Genomic DNA, 6,793 nt, shown 5'->3' with positions numbered 1-6,793 from the left:
GCGGCCCGGCCAGTTGACCCACTCATCCGACTGGAAGCCGTCCGGAGCGGTAATATGATACCGATAATACATTTAATGCTCTTTGCACTCGCTCCTTTACCGTGCACAAGCGCGCTCGGTGGGCGTTTGCGATTGAAGTTCCGACCCTCGGCATAGCGATGCGGTGATTGACGTGCACCCGCACGATGACGTCAACGGTCGACAATGGTGGGTTGGAGCACCTCGCAAAGAAATTCGATATGACTTTCAAGGCAATTGAATGTTTGCTCGGTTGATGGTGGATGGAACAGATTTAATGAGACTGCCTCTAATTGGCACCAGTTGACTTGTGCGAGCTTGTGGGGGAACGATGAATGTAAATGGAAGAAATTTAATCAACCGGAAAAGCGCCCATTTTCCGTTTCGCTTGTTAGGGAGCATGGTTGAAGAAGGTATCGTTCTCGTTTTGGGGGTTTTCGCCGTTGAAGCTTTTTCGTTCAACTAACTATTCGGAAAGTAATCCTGCAAACCAATAAATTTCCATCTTTTGAAACTGAAATGATAAATTATAAATCAATTTTTGATGGTTATGTTTTCCAAAGTATTCTGGTTGATTATAAAACACTAAAAAGAATCGAAAGAAGTTAAGTGATTGCACAACATATTTGAAATCTAAAATACAAATTCAATTTGTTCAATATCTACGCGGTTTATCCCACACAATATGCTCGACTAGATTAGTGAACACCGACTTACTTGGCTCCGCGATTCTATGAACGTCACGCCATGTTTTGTTGTGTTGAATCATTAAGGTCAGGCGAAAGGCATTGGTTTGGTTATGGCATTAATTGGTTAATGATACCAAGCTATGTCATTGTTGATATTGCTGTTTCTATGTAATTATATCATCCAAGAATGATTCAACTTGATCAGTACCTATTTTAAAAACTAATAGTAATGTTGAATCATTTAAGGACCGGCAACAGAGAGGCAAAATTGTAAACAGTAAAAAATAATAAAGCAAGAGCAATAACGTTTCTTGATGGTCCTATTCTACCTCGCCACGAAAATTATTGGAGATAATCCGAAGATGATAGAAAAGCCTAAACGGCTCAAACATTATAAACACAAACGTACATTTAGTAACTATCAAAATGCTTTGCAAACTGTATAATGAAACCGAATAAATTGAATTAAGCTAAGAATAGCTAATAGCAGAAAAAAATATTTCTTACTTACCGTATTGTTTGAATTACGAACACTTAAGATATTTTTGGCATATCATATTTTTGTATTTTTGGGCCGGTCTGGTGGTACAGTCGTCAACTCGTATGACGTAACAAAATGCCCGCCATGGGTTCAAGTCTCGAATAGACCGTGCCCCCATACGTATGACTGACTATCCTGCTATGGTAACAATAAGTTACTGAAAGCCAAGCTCACTTCACTAGTGGGTACAGGCAGGCCTTGACCGACAGCGGTTGTTGTGCCAAAAAAAAAAATAAGAAGAAGAATGTTTTGGTACTTATTTAACTCACTCACTTAGCTGACGCAAACCTTCTACATTTGATAAAAAAAAGAGATTTCCAACAATTTTTCCCGAAACATTGCAAAAACTCATGGAATTGCAAAAATAATTTTATTTATACCCTGGACAATTTCGAGCTTATGTTTCAAGTAACGAACGTTTTATTAATTCGTTAATAATATTCACATTCACATAAACACTACACTTTTTTAGTTTTTAACCACTTTTCATGTCCAAACACTCAATTCTGATTTCTGGTACGTATGTTCAGATGTACGGCAAGCTCACTGTCGTGCAGCGTATCAAGCTTACGGACACGGACATTTACGGCTCCGGTGGGCTGGTCATGTTGTAGGCATGGAAACGAACGACCCAGTCCGTAAAGTCTTTTTAGGCCGTCCACAAGGACAGAAGAGGCGTGGTAGGCCCAAATTGAGGTGACAAGATGGCGTGGAGACGTCCGCCATTAAAGCCGGAATAGCGGACTGGCAGACCGATGCCTAAGATCGTGAGCGGTTTCGGATACGTCTAAGGCAGGCTAAGACCACAAAGCGGATGTAGCGCAGGATAAGTAAGTTTTGTTTCTGATTTGTATGGAGTGCTGACATGATTTCAGCCGCCAACTGTCAAACTCCATATAAAAAGCTGGTTAGTTTCGTGAAAGGCCCCATTTAAAAAAAAAACCTTCATTCTTTATTATGGTTTTGCAGAGTATTTGCTGTGCATAACAAATTGAACCCTACATTTCATTTAGGATAGCTTGTTATGATGACTACTTCCATAATTTCGTGCCATTAATTTGTTACAACCTGCAAATCCAACTCTATCTCTCTCTCGCTCTCTGCATGTTTGTCTTCCGATCTCTCTTGCACAGAAACGTTTGGAAAGAAGAATACATTCCGTAAGTAAAGCAAAAGAAGCAAAACGTGTCCAAGCATCCGAATTTGGAACGATGGAAAGTTTCCTTTCACTTACCGCTGGCAGATAACACGGACACAGTCGTCCTCGGGATGTTTGTTTCGCTTTTCTTTCTAATTTGTCACGGGATTTCTTGTTTAACCGTTCGTGGCCAACAGATAGCTCAACCGCTAGTACCACTAGATTTTTTCTTCTTTTTTCGTCTTTTTTCTGGGCAGCTTAGCGGAACCAGCAAAAATACGAGCACGATTCGTCGCTTCCCGGATGGGAACAATTTTTCATACTCGTATCGCGAAATGGTTCGGCTTGATTTAAACGATTTTTGCTGCCACTGAACTGCCGCACACGTCGTCTTTTGGTGATAATTTTTGAGAAAAAAAAGGAAATTGGAATGTCGGTACGGAACGAAGCCATCCATCCCACCGTCAGCGACATTTTGAACAGTTAGCGAGCGGAATTACTGTGGAGTCATAGAGAAGAAGTAAGGGTAGAAGAATAGGGGTAAAAAACGAAATAGGAAAAAACGACAACCATCCCCTCCCCCTTCCTGGCTCCTCATTTATCTCGTGCCTTCCTGTGAATGGTGGTGGAATAAGGGTAGGTGCTGGATTTTCTGACGCCACTCTCCACGCGAACCTGCCTCGAAACGAAATAACGAGATTTGGCCGTCACGAAAGTTATCTTTCATCGAGCAAGACTAATCTTTCTACGGGTAGGGGAAACAACTTCCTTTCGTCCTTGTCGCTCGCAGCAGTCTGTGCTGAAGACGATCCAGCTCGTCGCTATTTCGTGTTTCCGGTTTGCTTTTTTGGTACCCTGCCTCCGTTTTCAACCATCAACCCGTTGTCCGTCTCTTTCCTCGTGTTTGAAAGTCGTTGGGAGGAGGAAAGTTTTTCCAACACCGAATAGCTCTGCAAGGGGGAAAACATCCGTCTCGTGCCTAACTAGAGTGGAGCGCTCGGCGGATTGCGAATGTCCTTGAGCGGATGTCTGCCGGCACTCGTACCCCGGGAAGTGCTCTCCAGGGCCGAAAGGATAAGGAGGCGAACAAATTACCCGTGGTTTAAAGTGAACAACGAGGCATGACAGTTTTTCCGATTAGAGGACATCGTCCTCCTCTACGCGCGACAATGTCTTCCGCCGTGCCGTACCGAAGGTTAGCGCGGTTGGTCTGGTCTGAGGCAGGATGCCACGTCTTTGGGCATTATTCAATGCTTCCTCCCTGTTTTCACCGAAATGATATCAAATGGCAAATGGTGATTCTTTTTATATTTTCTTCTCAATTCCTCTTTCCGGTCCGGCTTTGTTGGAGTTTAAAGGAGAGATCAACAACAAAAAAGCTCCAGCTCGGAGGCTCTATAATCGATTTCAGGAACTTTAGCCGACTCTAGCCATTCCTTCCTTCGCTGTCGCATGTTTGTCTCGATTTTACTATTAATCAGTGGCTTAAAGTGTGATGAAAAAGTAGATCGCAAAGCCCGATGCCACTATCGCTGCGTTTGGGCAGGATTAGGAAAGTTAATAGGAATTGTGGTAGAAACAATGGTTTTGAATCGTCAATCCGCGCACATTTGGTATCGATTGGATAATGGAACGGTTGTTTTCTAGTGTAAGTGGCTTAGCGTATCGCCTGTCGGCGTTGTGGCTGTATAAGAGAGATTAGGATTATAGAATGCTTGTTCATCGTTTGTAACTGGATCGATTGGATGGTACCAAAGTAAAATTTAAGCTACTGTGGAACATAATGTTTTAAAAACTTATGTACGATTGCATAAGATATTATTCTAGTATTACATAAAAAGATGATCTCGCGATACAGTCGTCAACATTCAAGACTTAGCAACACGTCCGTCATGGGTTCAAACCTCGAAAGGATCCTGCTCCCATACGTTGGACTGATTAACCTGCAATGGGTAATCAATAAGTCATTGAGAGCCAAGCCCACTAGCGCTTTACAGGCAGTTCTTGATTGACATCGGTTGTTGGGATAAAGCTAAGTAGAATATTGTACAATGAGCGTTAAGTCATTTTGTATAAATAAAATTTAGTTAAATAGAAAAACATACAGTTAAGAGTTCGGTTTCATATATTCTTTCAATGTTGCAAAGCTTTTTCTGAATATTTAATTTAATTTAAATATTTTAGTCCGTTTGATAGCCATATTGAAAAATGTTTGCCATGTTTGACTATTTTGTCTGATAAGAAAACACGTTCTTTAAGTGCTTGAGAATATAGTCCATTATGTTGGTCATTTTGTAGAAGTCAAATACACTTAATTCACAGTTTATTCAACTTTACCACGGCTTTAACAGCTCTTCAACTTGAAATGCACATACATTTAATTAATATGAACATTTAATTTATTTATGATTATTTATTTATCTTTATTTTTTGTCTCTTAGATTAATGAAAGCTAAGAAAAAGCTACGAGCAGACAAATAAAACAAAAGGTCATACACGCAGGTCAGATTGGATGGGAGTCATACACGTAAGAAAATAAGCGTTGTGCGATGAAAATGCTCAGGTCTTTTCTCGTTAAATAATGTTGCAAAAGTTTTTTTTGATGTTAGTGTCACATACTGCTATCTAATCTACTTCCATTCATACGCAGGTCTTTTTTTTTACAAATCCAGCTCGAAACATCAATTGATGCTAAACCTAAGACACTAGAGACTAGACACTGTTGGCGGTCTAGACACTAATTTTCAACCTGTAACGAGCCTGGTACTTTTTGGAAAAATGTATTAGAGAAAAAACTGACCTACAACATATTTTGGTCAAGGGACTAAAATTGTACAATCTGTAACAACTAACTGACCATCCGTCTGGCTGATACGAAACATATACATGCGTATGCGTATATGTAACCATAATTTTCGAAGTTATTCGTTAATGAACAACTTACTCACCTTACGCCTTGCGTGTTGTTATCAGCGTGAATGTAATCGTTTCCCTGTCATCGGTTTGCGATCCATCGATGTTGGATCGACGGAACCTGGCACCTGGGATGCTGGCAAACGCGCTTGTCTCCTCATCTCGGTAATTGAAACATATCGTCAGGAGCTTTTAACGAGTCACTTTCACATATGCGTCACGTAACCGCCTAATCTTCTGCTCGTAGTCCTTTTTCAATTTCGCCTGCCTGCCTGCCTGCCTGAACTCTTTGCCACGCGAAGCGTTCGAGAACCTTGAGACAATTTCTTCCGCTTTCTTGCGCACCATCAACACTACATGCGCACCGGGCATGACTCTCTGCTTTTCAGCTGGAGCTGCCGGTAGTCGGTCTGAAATTTCGACCACGTCCTCGGGACACACGTACACACACACACACACACACACACACACACACACACACACACACACACACACACACATACTTAGACTCACCCTAGCATACCCTTGCAGCGGCAAAAGAAGAAACTTCCTCTCTGGTGATCTTGGTCGGTTAAGAGCAGTGCAGGGAAGGGTGAAACTTTCGCATCGGTGAATAGCGATGGAGAAAGTATAATTTAATTTATTTGGCCGTCGATGATACTTGTCTACGCCCGGGGTGCCTTCGGGGCTGTGTCGTTGCCGCTGGAAGGCAAGTTCCGCTCACCCTAAGAGGCTAGACCGGTTGTCGATGGGGCCTGTTTGATGTAGAGTAAGCAATCGAAGCGAAGCCTACTGTGTTGACGATATCATTCATGCGCCAAGTTGAAGTATTTGTAGGGCCTTTGAGCGGCATTTCTTCAACCATGCCGGGGGAAGCCGCCACATTCCGCTTCATCGAGCGTAGCGTAGTGTGGTTTTCCCATGCGACCAAAAGGTCAAACGTTGGCGAACGGAGCCCGTGTCTCGGTGGCGGTTGGTGGTTTTGCAGCTTCGGAGGAATTTTACATTCGACTTCGATTGCAGTAGTCGCGAGCGGACGAAGAATAATGATGATGCCAGCTTTGATGAAAGTATCTGCTCCACAGAAATGCTGAGCAATGTTTTTTGTTCCTATCAGTCTTTTTTACACAGGCGGAGCAAAAAAGAAAGCACTAGATTCGGCATTCTCCCGTATCTATTCCTCTCTCTCTATCTGACGTCAATGATACAGTTACGATCTAGATGGGTAGAACATCCAATGAATCCAAGGCAATGAAAATTTATAGAAAAATTTGCATACCAAAGCATAGCGAGTGTGATGATGCTACAATATTAGGCACACGCACACACAACTACAAAAAAAGCTCAGAGCTGTGCTTCAAATTATACATTAAGAGACAGGGTCGATATATTCTTTGGCGCGTATTTTCGTTTGATTACATCCACCGGAAGTTTGCTGACGGTCAAACATTATACATCTGTTTGAAGTTTGATGAATGTTTAAACATCATTAGC

Source organism: Anopheles coluzzii, chromosome 3, assembly GCF_943734685.1.
Source record: "Anopheles coluzzii chromosome 3, AcolN3, whole genome shotgun sequence".
In the NCBI taxonomy this organism is placed as follows: Eukaryota; Metazoa; Arthropoda; class Insecta; order Diptera; family Culicidae; genus Anopheles; species Anopheles coluzzii.
This window is presented reverse-complemented; position numbering follows the sequence as displayed.